The sequence below is a fragment of the Anastrepha ludens genome, chromosome 2 (genome assembly GCF_028408465.1).
Source record: "Anastrepha ludens isolate Willacy chromosome 2, idAnaLude1.1, whole genome shotgun sequence".
Lineage (NCBI taxonomy): Eukaryota > Metazoa > Arthropoda > Insecta > Diptera > Tephritidae > Anastrepha > Anastrepha ludens.
In genome coordinates, this window is record NC_071498.1 from 51,250,030 (window position 1) to 51,272,108 (window position 22,079).

General features: G+C 38.4%; 1 protein-coding gene across 4 annotated transcripts in view; it reads right to left on the bottom strand.

Moving 5' to 3' along the window:
• Positions 1–16,390, bottom strand: part of LOC128870871 (alpha-mannosidase 2) — a 147,211-nt gene extending 130,821 nt beyond the window's left edge. Inside the window, exons 1-2 of one of the 4 annotated variants that reach the window (XM_054113287.1) lie at positions 16,020–16,390; positions 9,948–9,969 (exon numbers count right to left, since the gene is read on the bottom strand). The gene's annotated coding sequence lies outside the window, so the exon portion shown is untranslated. Of the gene's footprint in view, positions 1–9,947; positions 9,970–15,887 lie in introns of all 4 variants that reach the window. The other 3 variants (XM_054113288.1, XM_054113289.1, XM_054113291.1) reach the window with 3 other exon arrangements.
• Positions 16,391–22,079: the final 5,689 nt, after the last annotated feature.

Here is a 22,079-nt window from a genome sequence, read left to right on the forward strand (position 1 = left end):
ACTATTGGAGTACAGCATGGCCCTACCTCCACCGCGCTTTTCTGCCTCTTTAACAGCGTGCTAAGTGCACTGTATACCGCCTGTCTGAAAGCAATTAAGATTTGATTAATCCAACAATCCAAGTTACGAGATATCTGCAATGCATGTACTGTGGAAGTTCGTCATTCGTCATTCGTGATTCCGCTTTACGAACAATGCATGAAATCGATTCACATGACATGGCATACACTCAATTTTGCACCTCACTGTACATACTCATAGCAGCTAGCTGAGTACGCAAGGCATTTACTGAAGCAATGCTTTATTTGCCCCTTACAATTGGCCAGTTTAGTTTGTGGTCTATTGGGATGCTTGGCTCGAAAGAAATGTTGGCCATTTGTCCGCTAGCCTTTGTCTGTGATTTATGCATGCAATTGACCGCAATAGATACCGAGAAGAGGAAAAATAAAAGGAGAAAAAAATGAATGCAGTACTCCACTATTTTTTACAACCCAATGTATAAAAGTGAAAGGTATTATATATTAATTTTACTAACGTTCCGGTTGATTGAAACGCACAAAAGGAGACGCAGTAGGCATAGCCATATAAAAGAACTTGCACGAATACGAGTAGATCTGTACTCGTACAAATGAAATTAAATGAACTGGAATTTATATACGAGTACCTAAACACATAAACTGAAAGCACACGCAGTAGGAAAGTATTGCACAAGGAATAAGAAGGTTCGTATTGAAATCGCGTGAACTGTTCGAAGTACGGCGGACGAAATTGTTATGCAGAATGAATATATCGATTTTTAGAGCTATCTTCAAGGCCTATGAAAATAAATAAAATTCAAGTTCCTGCTTGCAATTTAAAAAAATAATAGGTTTCTTCATCCACTCATTGCCAAAAGAGGACTGTTTCCCAGTATTCTAATTTCTGAAACAGCTATAACGAATTTCAACAAGCGCTTTCAATTCCCTTAGATTTTTACTATATCACTTCACCTTCTCCTACTAGCTCCCTTTCGAACGGATATTCGGAAGTTACCCAGAGAATACTTGGGCGAAGTTGTAAGCTGCTTCTGCCGAATGCAAAAGAAAAGCCCTGGGCATTCCTATATGAATGACAATCAGAGACTTTCACCACTTCCGTGGACTTCTACATACGGAATCACCCACCGATCACAATATCTGATGAGACTCACCTTGGAATTTTTTAGAAAAATATTCTCCGAACTTTTGCACGTTGGCGAATGGATACAAATGCTCTGGCTCTGAAAGTATTCGAGATGGTACCAGCTGGTGAGAGTAGTCTTCGCGGCGGAAAGATCAGGTGGATACGGACTTGGCTTCCCTTGGTGTGACCAACTCGCGCCGGTAGCATGAGAAAGAAATGACTGGCGCGCTTTATTAAACTCAGCCAAAATGGCCTAAGCGTCAATTCTGAAAAAGAAGAAGGCTAATAGCTAGGTACGGCGCTCACGAGACGGTTTATCCGAGCAAAGGAGGCGTAGGTGTCTTTAACTCAGCAAAATCATATAAAGTATAAATTTTTTGCAGGTAAATGCTGTGTTGCAAAGGAGTTTCTCATGGAAATCAAGTCGATGGAAGTCAAATCTCAATAATGGAGAAAACACCTTTGGAATTACATGCAAGACTCAACGTTATTTCTAGTTTCTACGAAATCAAAACACTTTTATGAAGAACTCTGTCAGAAACTTCATTAAATGCCTCTCAACGTTACCCGTCTATTACTGCCTGTCTCTCTCTTATCAACTGCAGTTCTACGCTCAACACTTGGAAACTGTAACCAAAAGACAATGCTGATTTGGAGTCCGGGAGAGTGAATGAGATCTTTATTATGGAATACAACGTCTTTCTAATGTACGATGCAGCTTTTCATGGTGGCACATGGGGTTAAATGAACTTTTGGTCATCGGTTGCGGCTTATTTGCTAAGGCTTAAGACCTCAGAAGACCCCACAAGAAAGAGTTAGAGCCAATCCATGTCACTTAAGCGAGAGATAACCAAAGCCTCAAATTGTTCATGCAGAATATTCAAGTTGAATGCTGCTGGATTGACAGTCGTTAGCCGGATATAGAAACGGGTCGTTCTGACAAAGTAGAACCGACTGTCCTGGAAATATCCATCATGACGTTCACTGAGTGGCACGTGGCACACCTTCTTGCTAGTATGTAGTCACGTCGTCTAAAACCATTCGTTCCATATTGGTTAATATTGTGATTTTTAGCGCTCACCGTTTAGAGTGATGTCTTTACCAACACACCATATCGAAGAGTTATAAACCAAACATGCATCCGGTCCAAAATTTCCACCAAAAATTTGCTGTGTTGTGGAGTTGTCCCATATACGGCAATTTTATTTGCCAACATAGCCATGCATCGAAAAATGGGCCTCGTTACTAAAGACTATTTTTCAGCCTTTTCTAAGCGCTCCAAAACCGAGCCAGTAATTAAATGGCGTTCACTATGGTCGCCAACTTAGAGCTCTTGGCTCGGTATGTTCTTGTACGAGTGTAGACCCAAATCCCGATGCGAAATGCATCAAGTTGAAGTATGCTTTACTACGAGTTTTTCTCCACGGCAAGGAATTTCACAAACAGCGGCGACATTCTCAGACGCTCTGGCATTCCTTTAACCCCTTCCCGTGCTTTAACGAGTCTGACTCGTGATGAAAATTTTGGTCCAAACACGAATATGACGAGCCGAGGTCGTGTACAGATAGTCGGATCAAACATAAACATCACGAGCCTGGGTCGTTAGTTTCTATCTGTACGCCACCAGAGTTAGTCACGAGCCTCATAATTGCTGTTACAATGTAGTTTATTTCGAGCTCCGAGTTTCGTCAAGCTATATGGCACGGCGAGGGGTTAACGTTAAAATGTCGACTGATGGTTTACCGAACTGGTGGTCTCAAATCTGGCTACCGAACATTCGAAAGTCCACTTCTAAGGGAGATTGCCGTAAAATAAACCGTAACGCGTAATTCGTTTTTACTAACAAACGTTGGTTATGATAATACCGTTTTGCCATTGCGAGGGGTGTCCCAATGGTGCAACTTGACACGATAACTTATCATGTGTGCCACACCTCGTCAACACATCCTATTGGAAACCCCTTTATATGCATACATAAATATATGTAGGATCCTTATAAATATTAGATAAATGTTCATTCCAATTGCTTCATCAGTAACATTTTCATTTAATAACCGGGAAGTATAGGTATTGGGTATAAAAATGCAATTTCATCTGAATTTAGATTTCGTTAAATCTTATTTTTCTCCATTAGGTATCTATCTAGACATCGCATGAGTGGACTTTTTGTGCCACATTCTCGCATCGCTCCAAAGGCGCTCGTCTATATTTCCTGTGCAAAGGAATGTTTGTAATGGTAGCTGGCGGTTCGTTAGTTGTTGCTACATTGACTTTTGTTGCTTAATAGGCGTGATGCCGCAATAAATCGACCACACTTAACAGCTGATTGAGTTGATTTACATGACCATCCGCAACAACAACAGCAAACAGCATCAGCAGAATCAGCCAAATTCAATGCGACGGACTTGCCGCACGTGGAGCTGTGTAAGTGATGAAGTGTTGTGGGTGATAATTGTGTAAATGTTGTACCGGCATTATGATTGGTCTTGAAATGGATTTATGATTAATGGATGTCGTGCATACATCAATAGAACAAATTTGTTTAATATTTATGCATAAAAGGTTCACTCATATAGCGGGGAGAATGTGTAGCTTTGTGACGCCTAATATAGAAAGGGTGTGAGGTTTCACAATAAAATGCAAATCTTGTAATTTAGGTGTGAGTTGTAGCCTTACGAATATACGAGGACGGTTCAATAGGTACTCGTATTTGATGACAGAGGGCGTTCCTGAAGGAAGTTAGTATTAGCATCGCGTGCTGCCATCTATCAAACGACGCCAAAACAGATTTCAGTCTGAATAATAGGTTAGTTTGGATGTGGCAGCTATTCGACGTGTTTCGTGATTTTCGCTAAGATGGAAATAGAACAGTATCGTTCGGTAATTCATTTTTTGTTTTTGGATGGGAAAAAATTTGAGGAGATAAAAGCAAAGTTGAATGCTGTCTATGGGGACGCTTCGCCATCTGCGACCACAGTTAGATATTGGGTCAACGAATTTAAACGGCGGCGAAGATTCGTTTTTGATGAGGGGCGACCAGGACGCCCGGCAGACATGGTTACCGAGGAAATCATTCAAAAAGTCCCCAACATGATTCTCGCTGATCTACGAACGAAGGTGCGCTAAGTAAGAGAGGCCATAGGTGTATCGACCGGAACGGCAATTAATATTTTACATGATAAATTGGGGCCCGATGGGTACAGCCTATGCGGACGGTGGGGACAACAAGCGGATGCGGTTGTTAACTTCGAAACAGTGTTTGGAGCAATTTAAGCAAGATCTGGAGGAATTTTTGCATTGAGTTGTCACAATTGATGAAACCCGGATTCATCATTACACACCAGAAACTAAGCAACAATCAAAACAAAGTGTTTCTTCCGGTGAATCTGCCCCAAAGAAAGTGAAGACAGTCCCATCGGTCGGAAAGGTCATGGCGACGATTTTTTGGGATGCGAACGGCGTCCTCCTCATGGATTTTTTAGAAAAAGGAAGAACGATCGCTGGATAATACTACAGTGAGTTATTAGACCGCTTACACAAAAATTTGGAGAAGACACGGTAACGCACCATCAATGTGCATCCAGAGTTGCCGCTGCCAAACTGCGTGAATTGCGTTATGAATTGCTGCCGCACCCCCTATATTCACCCGATCTGGCTCCCAGCGGCTTTTTCGTGTTCCCTAATATGAAGAAAGGGGGCGCGGGAAAAAAAATTAGATGAATCGAGGAAGTCATCGCCGAGACCGAGACGTATTTTGGAGAGTTCGACAAATCTTATTTGTGGAGGGGTTAAAAAATGGCCGGAGCGTTACGAGAAGTGCATCTTCCTATTGCAAAATGGGACTATGTCCCAAAAATAAATAAAAAAATGTATCTTCATTTCTAATACGGGTATTTATTGAACCATCCTCGTAAAGCAGCAGACTACCAAGGGATTCTCAGCTTTATCACTACACCCTAAATTATACGAACAAGGCATCACTGGGTTTAGATAGCCACTTCCTAATTCGAAACTCGTACTGGCATCACTGAGTTTATTCGCAGCGCCATTTCGTACATTCTCGAAGAATTTATTACGTTTGAGGTGAAACATTTTAACAACGCGTCAATAATATGCTCGGTTGCAGGCAAGGCGCATTCAATAAAGATGGTGGAACTAGCTCAACAACAATATTTTGTGCGATTGATTGTCACGCCAAGTATTGGCAAAGTATAAAACAAAAATATAATTCGCTTTGTCTCCTTCTGTGCTGACAGTCACGTGGACACGGCGAAAGAAAGAAAAAAACAAATCAGTTGATTTACCAATACCACCTTTAATACATTCGCCTTGGTTGCTGGAATTGTTGCAAGAAAATTTTGAATTTGTATGTGCACCAAATGCCAAATATAATATATAAGATGGATACATTTTACGCAAAACGTTGCAGTGAAACTTATTACTTATGGAATGCCATCTATTTTCAGTGGATTACGGCATTTCTCAATGTTTTATGTTGCATTAGAAGTATTATTAAATAATGCTACCTTAGCATTAGCACACTTTCAATGGAATTCATTTTATTCTAAAAAAAAAAAATAATTTCAAAATATCCTTAAATAAATAATTGTTAAGCTGTATCTTGTGTGCTTACTTTACTATACAGTCGAAATACCAATTTTATCATTTCAGTCTGGCAGCACTTTTGATTACACCAAAAATAAAACTTAGAAGAATTAATTCATTACATAACACAAAATAAGGCTTAAACTATCAATATTTGGTTGAATGGTCCTTGTTAGCGGGTATTGCTGCGTACTCACAAGACATAGAAGACCTACGAGGCATAGAAGCCTACACTTATCGACAGAAATGACCATTCACGCTTTTCTGGCAATCTTTCAGAGCTGTTTGACATTTGCGGGATTATCTTTGAGTACAGCTTCTTTGACAACTGCCCAAAGATTTTCTATGGGCTTGAGGCCAGGTGACTAAGCCGGCCAGCCTATGATCTAAGTCCCATTTGAAACGAATCAATTTTTTGCCAATTTGCTAGTAACTATTTGGGTCATATACACAAATATCAGAGGGTTTTTGCCACATGTTAAACTCAGAACTGAAAAAGGAGCACGATATACATACATACAATTCGAATGTAATATCTTTAATTCTTAAATCTGTACACGTTAGTTAGTTATTATTGTGGCCCATTTTGCCGCAAAAATGGTTCAAAAGTAAATAGGTAAAACTAATTGTAATACATAGATGAGCGAAGAGAGTAACGAGCTAGACTGGGGGAAATGAGAAACTTCGGAACTTCGGTGCATATTTTCCCCTCGATCCGATCCTGCCCATTTGGAAAGAATGCCCTCGCACAACCCTCAAGCTCTAGTTTGCAGATAGAGAAACTGATTCCGATTGTTGGCTCTAGCCCTTGGACCTTCAATGCAGCCTGACTGTCACTGAAAAGTCTAATTTGTGTCCCGCTCCATCTCCACTCGATTATTCATTAGGCTACTTTCAGGATGGCAAAAATTTCCGTTTGGAAAACAATTGCAATTTGCCCCATAGCAATACTGCTAGCAGTGATACTTATTAAGTTTAAGTACCATCCGGCTCCAGACCCTATTTCATTCTTGGTCCCATCGGTAAAGAAAATATCCGCCAAACTAGCCTGAATGCATTCTGGATTGCTCCATTTCGTGAGCAATCAATCTGACATCAAATTTCCTTCCAAATGAAACTATGGGTATCAGTTCATCTTTAGGTGCCAAAAACAGTGGATACTGCACAGATAGCAACTTAAAGATTTCTCTGTATCCCGAAGTTCCGTCTTCGTGCCAGAAACCATATTTATGGAGTCTTCATATTGCTTTTATTGCATTTACAGCATCGCCGGAGGTTGTACACATGGCACCCGTGATGCATAAACATACACTTCTTTGCAGCCTGTATAGTTTCCGGAGTGTGGACTTAACTATGCTCCGTCGCCACCAGTCTACAGAGGTGTAAGTGATGTTTGGTCTGATAAGTGCTGTATATATCCATAGGACCACAGCAGGTTTCAGACTCCAGGTTTTACCAAAGGCTATGCGGGATTGCTGAAAACCCCTCAATGCGCGATTCATCTTCAGTGAAACGCGTGTCTCCAAGTCAGCTTCTTATCCAAGATTACTACTAGATATTTAACTTCATCGGAAAGACCAAGTGTCACACCTTTTAGTGTTGGAAGACGAAGTCCATCCAAAATTCTTTTCTCGTGAACAAAACTATGGTGGTTTTGTTCGGATTGACGGAAAAACTTTGTCTGGTGCACCAGTCATTTTGTTGTTAGTTTTAATTTTTTACTTTTCCGTGTGAACAACTGGAACCCTTTTGGTAATCTATTTCAAGAAAGGCAACTTAGGTATAACATATTGTTTAATGAAATTATCGGAAAGCAACTCGATTTGGAAAGTTACTTTCAAAACTTGCGTTTATTAAGAAATAAGAAATAAAAATTAATGACAAGCATTAACTTATTCCTCATCAATGTCTCATTTCATATTAATACCTCCCCTCACACATTACACTTCAAAATTAAATTCACTTTTACACATCTCCTCGTCGTCAACAAATCCACCAACAAAGTCGTTAACGCCACTCATTAACAATTTAATTACCACAACACTTTTCCTTATACGCTTTTGACCCGATTTACGAGCGTTGAGGCGAAAAGAAGCGCAAGGCTAGCAATAGATTAACTACTGCCGCTGGCAACGCTGCTAGCGCAACATATTCGAACACACACGTACATGGTTACATATTATATGAACGTTGCATGCTGCTAATTTTTTCTGTTCGTTGCACATTTTTCCCCACTTTGTTTGGTAAACACTTGGGTGTGCGCATTGTACTTACAATATAAGTAGAAATGTGTTAGAAAGGGGAATTGGAGGGAAAGTGGATAAGCAAAAAAACTTTGGCATTGGCAACGATGAGTATGTCGAGTGCATCCGTAAGCTGACAGATAAAAGTGGGCAACAACTGCAACAGTTTACAGTAGCATGCTTCTGTCGTTTTAGTTGGTGGAGGAGAAGTGGAGAACTGCTGCTATAGGGAAAAGCCTATTTCAGCGTAAAAATGAATGAACAGCAGCGGTGACGACCAGACAATAGTAAAAATAGAATAAACAAATGCGACAGAGTCAAAAAGCAAATATCGCGGACAGACAAGCAGGCAGGCGTACTCGCATACAAATGGGTAAATGGGTAAAGATGTCGGCATAACTTTATAGATGAATGTAAAAAGAATTTGCTTGAGCAAGAGTTGGAAAAGGAAAACCGTCGAGCGAAAATCTGGGAAGAAATGAAAGTAACAACAAGTATGCTATTTAAATAGCCTAGTAACTGTGAAAGACTTTCGCTTGAAAATGGTAATAAGAAATGGCCGGCTGTAGCAATGAAATTAACGTACTGAATTGTTGATTTGTTTTTTTTTTTTGCGGCGCTAAATTTTATGCGTGGACATTAAAGAGGCAACAGCGATTAAATGTTTTTGTTTTTTCTTTTTATTTCTTCTATTTTTTCATTTTATTGCTTCTATTTTTTCTTTTATTTCTTCAATTTTTTTATTTTATTGCATCTATTTTTTCTTTTTATTTATTATTTTGATATGAGGAAAAAACATTCGAAAGAGTTCTGTTAGAATTGATATGCTTTTGATTCCTCACAGAAATTGAGAACTCAGCTCCTTGTTTTGACTTTTACTTTCTTTTTATTTCTTCCTAGTTTTTTCTTTTTATTTTTTCTATTTTTTTTTCTTTTTATTTCTTCTAGTTTTTTCCTTGTATGACTTGTTGTTTTTCATTTTATTCCTTATAGGTTTTTCTTACTATTTCTTCAAGATTATTCTTTTCATATTTGTACTTGTTATATTTCTTTAAATGTACTTCTATACTCACCTTTTTATTGCAGTATATGTAACTTTTCATGTATGGTTTGAACCATGTCTAAGAATCTGTACCTCTCTGATGTTCAATAACTTTATTTTCTGTTAAAATTTCCCCTCTTGCATGTTCCCACCGCTGATCTTTAATGAATTACGTAAATTTTGTCTTCATTGTTTCGATCGTCACACTCTTCTCAGCAGATTTTAAAGTCAATTTGTGTAGTGACGCATTCGTGTTTCGTAGACGAGTTGGCAACGTCAGGTGCAACAAATATGTGGCTACAAATTATCATAGACAGCAAGCTATTGGGCGCGTTAGCCTCACTAGCCCGTTTCGATGGGATCTCATCGAAAACACACTGTCATACCAAGTAGCCACATAAATAGTAAGCATATAAGAATGCAGACTTTCGTGAAATGCTTCGCTGGTCGGCACATACTCAGACATTTGATGTTATTTTTTTATTATTACGTGAGCAATCATATTCGCTTTAAATGTGCATGCCGTTGTGGCTGCCAAATTTGTGCGGTCTGCTGTCCTGTCTTGTCTGTTGCCAGTCTGTCCGCCTATAGTATATCTAATGTTTACTTTTTAAGTAGTTGCTGTTGTCGTCTTGTTTCCGGTTTAATGTCTCGTCTATTTCAGTGGAAAAGTGTCCCCTCAGTGGTGATTACACAACATTGCACTCTGTCTGGGAGGGTATAAATAGCACACAGTGAGAAATCAGTGAACAGCCGTTTGAAAAATGTTTATTTAAAAGGGTTTTTATATGGCTGTAGTCAATGACCCACGCGCTACTTATAAAAAAATATCAAGAAAAAAATCTCGTAAAACTTGTACAAATCTAAATAAATTACTGGTTTTTTTACTGACTTACCATAAATGTTGGTTTTCATTATCTGTAAGTGGAGAAATAAAGACAGGTATTATTTTGATATGTATGAGGAAAAAACATTTGAAATAATTTTGTTGGAATTGCTATGCTTCTGATTCCTCACATTTCTCCGTTTAAGAAACTGAGAACTCAGCTCTTCGTTTTGATATTTACAAATTATAAAAGATTATTTATTTTAATATATTTGAGTAATTAGATTTAAAAAATAGTGAGCCGATTAAAAAAATTAAAAATCCAGAGTTTGTGTGCAATAACAAAACCACTCACCAACAGTTACTTCAATTGGTAATGGGTGAAGGTATCGCACGAAATTTTTCTATACGAAATCACAAAATTCCAAAGGTCTAACTTCCAACTTTCGAAAGGAACTGATTTCGATAATAGCTTTGAATAATAGGGGTTCAAAAAATACTCATATTTTATAATACTAATATAATAAATAGCACATCTTCAAGTTTTAAAAAAATTTCAAAATTCAGATTTTGTGTGCAATAACAAAACCATTCACCAACAAATGCTTCAATTGGTAATGGGTGAAGGTATCGCACGAAATTTTTCTATACGAAATCATAAAATTCCAAAAGTCTAACTGCCAACTTCCGAAAGGAACTGATTTCGATAATAGCTTTGAATAATAGGGGTTCAAAAAATACTCATATTTTATAATACTAATAAATAGCACATCTTCAAGTTTTAAAAAAATTTCAAAATTCAGAGTTTGTGTGCAATAACAAAACCATTCACCAACAAATACTTCAATTGGTAATGGGTGAAGGTATCGCACGAAATTTTTCTCTACGAAATCACAAAATTCCAAAGGTCTAACTTCCAACTTTCGAAAGGAACTGATTTCGATAATAGCTTTGAATAATAGGGGTTCAAAAAATACTCATATTTTATAATACTAATATAATAAATAGCACATCTTCAAGTTTTAAAAAAATTTCAAAATTCAGAGTTTGTGTGCAATAACAAAACCATTCACCAACAAATGCTTCAATTGGTAATGGGTGAAGGTATCGCACGAAATTTTTCTATACGAAATCATAAAATTCCAAAAGTCTAACTGCCAACTTCCGAAAGGAACTGATTTCGATAATAGCTTTGAATAATAGGGGTTCAAAAAATACTCATATTTTATAATACTAATAAATAGCACATCTTCAAGTTTTAAAAAAATTTCAAAATTCAGAGTTTGTGTGCAATAACAAAACCATTCACCAACAAATACTTCAATTGGTAATGGGTGAAGGTATCGCACGAAATTTTTCTCTACGAAATCACAAAATTCCAAAGGTCTAACTTCCAACTTTCGAAAGGAACTGATTTCGATAATAGCTTTGAATAATAGGGGTTCAAAAAATACTCATATTTTATAATACTAATAAATAGCACATCTTCAAGTTTTAAAAAAATTTCAAAATTCAGAGTTTGTGTGCAATAACAAAACCATTCACCAACAAATACTTCAATTGGTAATGGGTGAAGGTATCGCACGAAATTTTTCTCTACGAAATCACAAAATTCCAAAGGTCTAACTTCCAACTTTCGAAAGGAACTGATTTCGATAATAGCTTTGAATAATAGGGGTTCAAAAAATACTCATATTTTATAATACTAATAAATAGCACATCTTCAAGTTTTAAAAAAATTTCGAAATTCAGGGTTTGTGTGCAATAACAAAACCATTCACCAACAAATACTTCAATTGGTAATGGGTGAAGGTATCGCACGAAATTTTTCTCTACGAAATCACAAAATTCCAAAGGTCTAACTTCCAACTTTCGAAAGGAACTGATTTCGAGAATAGTTTTGAATAATAGGGGTTAGAAAAATTCTCATATTTTATAATACTAATAAATAACACATCTTCAAGTTTTAAAAAAATTTCGAAATTCAGATTTTGTGTGCAATAACAAAACCATTCACCAACAAATACTTCAATTGGTAATGGGTGAAGGTATCGCACGAAATTTTTCTCTACGAAATCACAAAATTCCAAAGGTCTAACTTCCAACTTTCGAAAGGAACTGATTTCGAGAATAGTTTTGAATAATAGGGGTTAGAAAAATTCTCATATTTTATAATACTAATAAATAACACATCTTCAAGTTTTAAAAAAATTCCGAAATTCAGAGTTTGTGTGCAATAACAAAATCACTCACCAACACTTACTTCGACTGGTAATGGGTGAATATATCGCACGAAATTTTTCTATACGAAATCACAAAATTCCAAAAGTCTAACTTCCCACTTTCGAAAGGAACTGATTTCGAGGGAACTCGTGGGGTAGCATATACACCCATATGTATGTATTTATATGGTTTTTAGAAAGTTCATTATTACGTAACTATACAATTTAAGAAAGAAAAAATGTAAGAAACCTTTGAACTTAGGACTAAGAATCGGAGGCTATATAACAAAAATACGAGGTGTGTTCAAAAAGTATCGCGAATTTTGTGTTTTTTCAAAAATTATTTATTTATTCATTAATATAATAGGACTATGCATAAGTTCGTGCGGTTTTTTTCGAAATTTGAAACTTTATTGACGTAAAATGGTTACAAATTTAATATTCAAAATATTGTCCATCGCTTACTACTACTTTTTCCCATCTTTCTGGCAATTCACGGATTCCCTTTGTGAAAAATTCGGTCGGTTTTGCCGCAATCCACGAATCGATCCATTTTTTGACTTCATCGTAATTACGGAAGTGCTGGTCAGCCAGGCCATGTTGCATCGATCGGAAGAGATAGTAATCGGATGGCGCAAGGTCTGGACTATACGGCGGGTGGGGTAGGACATCCCATTTGAGCGTTTCTAAGTATGTTTTGACCACTTGTGCAACATGTGGCCGAGCATTGTCATGTTGCAAAATAACTTTGTCGTGTCTATCGGCGTATTGCGGCCGTTTTTCTCGCAGTGCTCGGCTCAAACGCATCAATTGTCGTCGGTAGACATCCCCCGTAATCGTTTCATTCGGTTTCAGTAGCTCATAATACACAACACCCAGCTGGTCCCACCAGATATACAGCATAACCTTCAGGCCATGAATATTCTGCGCCGACGTCGATGTTGAAGCATGGCCAGGGTATCCATACGTTGCCCGACGTTTTGGATTGTCGTAATGGACCCACTTTTCATCGCCAGTCACAATTCGATGCAAAAAACCCTTTCTTTTGTGCCGTTGAAGCAGTTGTTCGCATGACATAAAACGGCGTTCAACGTCTCTTGGCTTCAATTCATACGGCACCCAATGGCCTACCTTTCGGATCATTCCCATGGCTTTTAAACGTTTGGAAATGGTTGATTGATCAACTCCCAAAGTTTTTGCAACCTCTTCTTGCGTTTGAGCCGGATCTTGATCGAGCAATTCCTCCAATTCGGTATCCATGAACTTTGGCGGCGCACCCTCGCGTTCTTCGTCTTCCAAGCCAAAATCACCACTTTTAAAGCGTGCAAACCACTTCTGGCACGTTCGCTCAGATAGAGCATGCTCACCATAAACTTCCACCAAGATACGATGACTTTCGGCTGCTTTTTTCTTCATATTAAAATAATGAAGAAGAATTCCCCGCAAAAACACATTATTTGGCACGAAATTCGACATTTTCAAGTGTGGTAAAAATATTGTTGTTTACGCTTCAAATAAAAAACTTATACTGACGTTTGTGCCTTACGACAGTAGCTCTCCAATGAATGTTTGGAAATGTGGATCGATGGAATAATAATCAAGTTACGCCATCTGTTGTAAAACCGTAACGAACTTATTCATAGTCCTATTATATTTTGTCCCCTTCAAAGTAATCCTCATGAGATATTATGCACTTGTTCCAAGTTTTTTCCAATCTTCGAAGCACTTAAAAAAATCATTTTATTTTTATTTTGTTCAGCTCCTCCTTCGATGCCGTCTTTATCTCGCCAATCGTAGCGTAGCGTCGTCCTTTCATGGGCCTCTTCAGTTTCGGGAACAATAATAAGAGTCACAGGGGGCCAGATCTGGGGGATACGGTGGCTGTGGCATTATAAGTGTGTTGCTTTTGGCCAAAAAGTCGCGCACAAGCAACGATGTGTGAGCAGGAGCGTTATTGTGATGCAAGAGTCAATTTTTGTTCTTCCACAAATTCGGGCGTTTCTGGCAGATTGCTTCGCGCAAATTCGCGTAGGTATATTCCTTGTTAACCGTTTTACCTTGTGGCAAGAACTCATAATGCACAACGCCCCTGAAATCGAAGAAAACGGTAAGCATTCGACCGAACTTGGCGCGCTTTTTCGATCTTGGTTCGTGCGGTAGCTTCCATTGAGATGATTGAGCTTTGGTTTCCACGTCATAACCATAAACCCACGATTTGTCACCAGGTTTGACCCTCTGGAGCAAATTTGGGTCGTCGCGGACAGAGACCAACATCTCATTAGCAATGTTCATGCGATGCTGCTTTTGGTCTGGGGAGTTAGGCACACTTAAGTTCATGGAAATTTTCAGCCATCCAATCTCGTGTCGCCTCATATGAAGAGTCTTGCTAAAAGATGTACATTATCAATCTAGAGTTTCACTACTGTCTCTAAAACCTCGATATATGCAGCACAATTTACTCGAACTCCTTAAGTAGGATTTTTTTCGTCAGAAAAACCCATAACTTTTCAGGTGTTGTTTACAAGGCGTTTTGGTATTGGTTTTGTTGTAGCAGTTGTTGTACATTTCTCATACATGTACGGGAAATGTTGCTGAAGTGACAGTCCTTAACCCCATATAAATCTGGTCATTTCGGTAAAGTAGAGCCGACTGTGTTGGGCGCTATGGCATTGTGATCGGATAACTCGCTGTTCTCAAATTTCCTTCAACCTAAAATGTCCTCTGCGTTTGAAGTAGGATTTATAACGAATATTTTCATGGACAACTCGGCAGATAATAATCGCAGAAACATTCAACTCCCTCGCAAGTGCTCTCATTGATTTTGAAGCGTCCTCGTTGATTATCGCTTGTGCTTGTTGAATAAATTCTACAGATTGGACAGTGTCAGAACGTTTCCGCGTCATTTTTGATGAACGAATGAACGGACGCACTTAAGAAAATAATAGATTTCTAAATCGCTGTGACAGGCACATCTAGCGGCGGTAACTGTACGACTCTTCATTTCTTGAGTTAAGTTGTAATCCTCCATATGATTAACGATTTTTTTATTTTGTCCACGTATTGATCTAGACAACGTTTATTTTCAACAAGACGGCGCTACGTGCCACACAAGCAACGACACCATTGACCTTTTACGGGAAAAGTTTCCGGACCGTGTTATCTCACGAAGAGGTGATCACAATTGGCCACCGAAATCTTGTGATTTAACACCTTGTGAATTTTTTCTTCGGAGTCACGTGAAAGAGTAGGTCTACGCCAACAGCCCAGCGTGGCTTCAAGACCTCAAAGGTGGAATTCGTGAGGCTATCGACGACATAGGGCAGCCATTTTGCAATTCGGTTATGGAAAATTTCATGAAAAGGATATTGTCTTGTAAGCGTGGTTGTGGTTGTTATTTGCCTGATGTTATTTTCCACTATTAACGGCATACCTTCCTCTTTATAATGAAATAAACATCTGATCATTTATATTAAAAAATTGCATTTTTCTTTGAATATCAAAAGAACACCCCTTATTGGTAAATCCTTTATATAATATATTTAACAAAAAAAAATGTCAAATATTTTTATATAACTATATATATTTTTATAAATATGATAGTCTTGTAACATAAAGTAATGTTTTACACATCTGTACAAATAATTAGTTGCAGATATTTTGTATTATTTAATTTTTTTTGCATTTTTCTAATTAGCATCTTAAGTATCGAAAAAATTTGTTCTTTAACGTCATTTTATATTATTTGAATATTATAACCTCTAAGTAAGGATTTTTATTACCTACTTTACCTAATTTAAAACAACATACTTGCAAATCAATTAATGCATCTTGCCAACACAAGCAAATTCATCTAATCAATTTTGCACATTAAACCAATCCACTTTTATAAATCTTTTCCCCAAACTTATCATTGTGCTCACCCGTGCTTGGTCGTTTTTAATCAATATACCCCAAGCGCTGAGCGTCAACACCAAGCGCAACAACACTGCACAAAGCACCAACAACAATCACTTCACAAACTAATCAGCCGCTTGCGAAAAACGCCAGGCCATTCTGCACACAATCAGTAGTTGTGCCGTACACCATACTTTTACTATTGGCAAAATTTTTATAAATTACACAAATTGTTAATTTCGCGATTTTTGTAGTAATTTATTGTTTATTCACCCCCGTTAACCGCAGAAAGAACAAACAATTTTGCACGATACATAGAGCCAAAAAACACACAACAACCCTTCGGCGGAACAGCACAAACGAGATTGCCAGACGATTGAATGTATTCGATTTGGGAAAATTTCAACTGCACAGCAAGTTCAGGGTTGCTGGGCGCCTGAGAAATGAATTTGCATTTATATTTTTATATTTATTGCTTTGTAAAACTAAATGCAGCATTGAGGTGCAAAATTTATTAAAAGTAATCAGAAAACTAAAAACAAAAAGCAAAAGTTTTTTGCAGCTTTACAAGTTTCTTACAGTAATTTAGTAAATTGAAAATTAAAAGCTATTGTTATAACACATTTTCTGAGTCGTCAAATTTTACCTGAAGATGGCGCAATGGATAGAAATACATCACTGTGTACAGCTGACATTGACATTGTGAAAGAGAGACAAGTGACATGGTGACGTTAAAATAAAATATATCCTTGTCTCACCCGCTCAAATGACACATTGTCCAGCATTGCATACTGTTAGGCTGAGCGGAAATTGAAACGCGCTGCCAACTAACTGAAAAAGGAAACAATTTTTCTTGAAATTCTATTGAAAACTTGATCGTATATGTTTAATTTTAATTTTTTTGTGAATTTTGCACAAACTTGAAACTTTTATTTATAAATTTTTTCTTATAAACTGAAGTATCTCATACAGTTCATTGTTCCATAGCCTGCGATATTCGCCATTGCCCACGTGCAAAGGTCCAAAAATCTTACGCAAAATCTTTCTCTCAAACACTCCAAGCGTCGCTTCATTGGATATTGTCATCGTCCAAGTTTCTGCGCCATACGTTAGGACGGGCATGATGAGAGCCTTGTAGAGTGTTAGTTTTGTTCGTCGAGAGAGGACTTGACTGCTTAGTTGCCTACTTAGTCCAAAGTAGCACTTGTTGGCAAGAGAAATTCTTCGTTGGATTTCACGGCTGACATTGTTATCGGTGTTAATGCTGGTTCCTAAATAAGCGAAGTCTTTTACAACCTCGAAATTATAAATGTCTACAGTGACGTGGGTGCCGATACGCGACTGCGCCGACTGTTTGTTTGAAGACAGGAGGTACTTCGTTTTGTCCTCGTTCACCACCAGACCCATTCGCTTTGCCTCTTTATCCAGTTTGGAGAAGGCAGAACTAACAGCGCGGTTGTTAAGGCCGATGATGTCGATATCATAGGCATACGCCAACAATTATACGCTCTTATAAAAAATTGTGCCTGAGCGATTAAGTTCTGCGGCTCGTACGATGCTCTCCAACATCAGGTTAAAGAAGCCACACGACAGCGAGTCACCTTGTCTGAAACCTCGTTTGGTATCAAACGGCTCGGAGAGGTCCTTCCCAATTTTGACGGCGCTGCTGGTGTTAAGCAACGTCATCTTGCATTGCCTTATTGGTTTTGCGGGGATACCAAATTCAGACATCGCGGCATACAAGTAACTCCTTTCCGTACTGTCGAATGTAGCTTTGAAATCGACGAAAAGATGGTGTGTGTCGATCCTCCTTTCATGGGTCTTTTCAAAGATTTGGCGTATTGTGAATATTTGGTCGATGGTAGACTTTCCAGGTCTAAAGCCACACTGATAAGGTCTAATCAGTTGGTTGATGGTGGGATTCAGCCTTTCACACAATACGCTCTTTAGAACCTTATAGGCGATATTTAGAAGACTAATCCCGCGGTAATTGGCACAAATTGCACTCGAGACTGGTGAATCTTTTAATTCGGAACTTGCCTTACAAAATGGCCCAAAGAGAATAATCCATCGGATTCGCGTCTGGTAAACTTGAGAGCCATTGTGTGGACGTTATGAAGCTCGGAACGTTGTTTTGAAGATTGTTGTTGTTGATGAAAATGACTGAAGAGCACCCATCTGTGGTTACAGCGGCCCAAAACATTACCTGTGGCGGGTGCTGCCTCCTGATGGCCAATCGATGACTCAAATTCTCGTTTGAATGGTTGGTCAAATAAACCCTATCGTTTTGGGAGTTTACAAATTGCTCAATTTGAAACACTTTCGGAATGTTCGGAAATTTACCTCTTTGGGCCAAGCGGAGCAACTCCTTCGCTCTCTCAAGTCTTACTTGTTGCTGCTTTGGTGTGAGATTATGAGCCTTTTGGACGTTGTAAGGCTTGACTTTGAGATCATTTTTCAGTATGCGGCGGATGCTATGGTCTGATACTTTCAGTTCTTTCGCCATTTGATTGGCACTTCGTCGAGGATTTTGCTCAAGTTGTTTCTTCACTTTTTGAACCATTTCACGTGACGTTGCAATCTTTTGAGGAGAATCTCCATGAAGTTTCGCAATGCTACCAGTATCATTGTGACGAGTAATGGGGCGATAAACAAAAACTTTATTTACTTTAAGGTGCTCGAGCTCACGAACAATCGCTGGTTGTGATTTTCCAGCCAAATATTAAGCAATCGCACTATTTATTACGTTTGAATTCCATTACTGATTTTCTTTTTTCGCGTTTACTCTCCGCAAAATGTTTCCGTACGCTTGTAAACAATACTCTGGACTATCAATTAGCCAACTAACAGACAGGTGGTGCCCGTGGATTAGCAGCGCGAGCGATCTGAAGTTGGTTACACTTCGAGTGCCGGCCCCTATAAAATCGTTTAAGCAAACATTGTTTTGCTCTGCCCAATCCAAGCGTATATTAAATACTGATATTGCCACCCCCGATGTAATTTTATTCGTATTTAGCATTGCGTGGGTCACCACCGTCACCGATTGTTTCGTCGTCTTCAGTATTCGTCATTTAAAGCTGAAGGTTCCAAACGAGGTTCAACAATCCATTGCTCGATTTCATATTGGGAGACTTGCTGCAATGTTTCTACTTCCCGATGCAAAGTTGCATTGAATTGAATATTGGATGCATCATCAGCTATGTACGAGTACATATCTATAATCGTGACTCCGAAAGAGCAATGATATCGTCAAAATCCTAGCCAGACCCTTTTTCAAACAGTTTTTGAAATGACGACTGAATTGCAGTTGCAGTAAAAGCATCCCATGCACCAGCTAAAAACCATAATGCATTTTTCTGGTGGATATTTCGCAGTGACTCATCGGTAGTTTGGACTGCTTTGGACAACTTTCTCAATGAGAGAAGATTGCGACAATGGGGTAATGGGCCGTAGATGTGGAGTCAGTATCTATACTGATGGTTCCAAGCTTAATGAACACATAGGCGGAGGCTTCCACTCTGAGGTAGCGAGGGCCAACATTTTCTTCCGGCTACCGGATCATTGGAGCGTATTTCAAGCTGAAATTCTAGTTATGAAGGAAAGCCTTTTGGTTTTAAAAAGAAGTGTTCTCACCACAAAAGAAATAATTATGTATTCCTGAAAACAATATTAACTCGAATACTGTAAAAAAATGTATCAATACTATCTTTACTCTACAATAAATTTGCTCTGGGCAGCGGGGAACAGTGACATAGAAGGTAACTGCAAAGCAGATAAACTAGCGAGATTATGATCCACGTTACCGATACAACCAGACAAAGCGAACATACGTATACCTTTAGAAACTTATAAGCAACTAATAGACAAACACACCATCAAATCTGCTAACGAGCTATGGACTCAGTCCGTGAACTGTGCAACAAGTAGAATGACGTGGCCAGAATGAAACATACGCAGCGCCGATCTGGGCAATTGCAAAAAAATCGCGTATGAAGGAAATAAGAACCACACACGGACTAAGCGCGCTTAGAGTGGCGAGCGCTTATCGCACTGTTCTCTGACGAACCAGAGAGTGCAAGACATGTGCTATTCCGGTGTCCGCGTTTCGACACCGAAATAGAAGACCTTTGCATGGTTTTTGGCGAGCATCCCACAGAGGCAAACCTTACGATGCAGTTGTGCGATAAACCTAAAAAATGGCGAGCATTAAGTGGTGTAGCAGCCCGTATAATGAAAATACTGCGAGATTAAGAATGGGTCCGAAAGGCATACCTGCGCCAACTATAGCTTGATCTCCAAGCTGATAGAAATGCTGAAGAGTTAAGATACTCCATAACGACCTCCCGACGTATTACTTAACGGCAAGGTTTCGGGAGGAGTAACCGTTCAGACAAGAGGAGGTTTTAGTTCGGGTTAAAGTCCCACAATGACGGCCACAATAACCACGGGTTTTCGATACTTTCCTCCTCCACAAAAAAATTGTATTATTGTATAATTGTATTGCATTGTATTAGATGCCTCTTTTGTAACCCAACCATTGCTCCTCTAGCCTCTAGACCTTTACTGAATCTTGATATGTAATAACTTGGTTTTCTCGTTTAGCATAGCACTTGTAATTGGCAAGTTTTTGACCCGCAAACCAATTTAACAACGCCTTTTCCATTTTTGGAAACTCAGAAATCTTCAGAGTTTTCCTTTTACCTGGACCAGACACATTTCTTTATGAACTGTTAATTTTTTTAATATGAGTTATTTTTGCTCCATACACCTGAAAGCTTTTTCGCTTATTGTAAGCAGTGCAAATTTTGTCTTCGTCATTTCTCTATTTCACCACGCAAAATTCAACGAAAAACTGTCATTCCGTCAGCAAATGAATTAGGCGGTACTTTCCCTAAAGTCATACATCTGATTCAATTCAGAAACTGTCATTACCAGAATGACATTGACGGTACTGCCTAGAGTTTTATTCTCAAAAATACAAAGCAAGAGAAAATGCAACGCAAAACAAAAAATGATGCAAGTATTGAGGGAAAAACTCTCTAATGACGCAAGTACTGAGTGCGTAATGAAAAAAAAAAAAATCAGGTCATGAATTCAGACATGAATGTTAAGTGAAAATGGAAGGGGTAAGTGAATACGAGATAGTAAAAATTTAAGAGAAGATGGGAACAAATCGCTCCTTATTAATTTCATCTCGAAAATACAACATAGAAAATGCCGCTAGCAAGAAAAAAAAAACAGTACCTAACTATGCAAAATAAAAATAAAAAAACCACATCTGTCTTTTTTTTGAAACATATCATGCATTTTAACTACACCAAACAAATACATCAGTATATAAAAGGGGTCATTATAGAGTTTTCTTTAAAAAAAAATTTACAAAAATTTAATTTTTCAATACTTTTTTGGTTCCCATTATTTTTGGAAAAAATTTCACTCACTGTTATTCCAGTCTTCCAAGACCTTATTAAAGGTCTTTATCTCACGAATGACTTGGTTCATATTCATTAAGGTCTTGAAGCTCAAGAAAAGGGTAGTTAGTTTGGTTTTATTGGGCACTACGGCTTTTGCTGTGATCTATAGTGCTTAAGCGCGAGCTTATAACAGAAAGATTCTAATGAATTCGAAGGCCTTTTGTTCCATATTCCCAATGCATCCAGTCACACCACCCAGGTTTGGGAGTTTTCGCCTTGCGAGAGCTGCACCTTTGAAGGGGATGTGCTCTGGTGTTTGATTGCCCAGCTCGCAAAAACTATAATGGATCCAGTGAGTGCTCCTAAGATTTCTCTATTCAGATTTAATAGCATGGTTGGCATTCCTTTTTCGGGGAAGGATACAGTTTTTTTGCCTGCCTTTGTCCTGGGCTTGACATTTCCATTCAGTTTCGTAAGAATTCCATGTTGTCCTAGTATCGTACTTGACAATGTCTCTTCAATTTCAAGCTCTCAATTTTGACGCATCACCTAATTTTGCTAGGCAGACCACGGTGGGTCGTATCTTTATATACCCAGAACTGAAAGAACGAATTAGAAAAATGTCAAGCCTGGGAAAAATTCAGAACAGTTTCAGTATTGACATTAATATAG